At 37.0% G+C, this 211-nt stretch overlaps 1 protein-coding gene across 1 annotated transcript in view; it reads left to right on the forward strand.

Moving 5' to 3' along the window:
• Positions 1–211, forward strand: part of LOC118326547 (bMERB domain-containing protein 1-like) — an 8,657-nt gene that overhangs the window by 3,697 nt on the left and 4,749 nt on the right. The gene's annotated exons all lie outside the window — the stretch shown is intronic.

Consider the following 211-nt stretch of genomic DNA (forward strand, 5'->3'; position numbering starts at 1 on the left):
CTTCCTTCTATTTGTTTTACATACAGGCAATTTATAATGCATTCCTGAATGCAGCTGCTTAAAATTGCCACAGAGGACATGTTTGCTCACGCAAGCAGCGCTCCTCTGATGAGAATAACTGCATTTAAACTTTATGATGACATCAACATATGGAGAATTTAGTTTTGCTCAGTTATAAAATGCATTTTCTTCAAGGACCAGTGTGTAGGAT

The sequence above is a fragment of the Morone saxatilis genome, unplaced genomic scaffold, assembly GCF_004916995.1.
Source record: "Morone saxatilis isolate NCDOM2014 unplaced genomic scaffold, NCSU_SB_2.0 Contig17, whole genome shotgun sequence".
Taxonomy (NCBI): Eukaryota; Metazoa; Chordata; class Actinopteri; family Moronidae; genus Morone; species Morone saxatilis.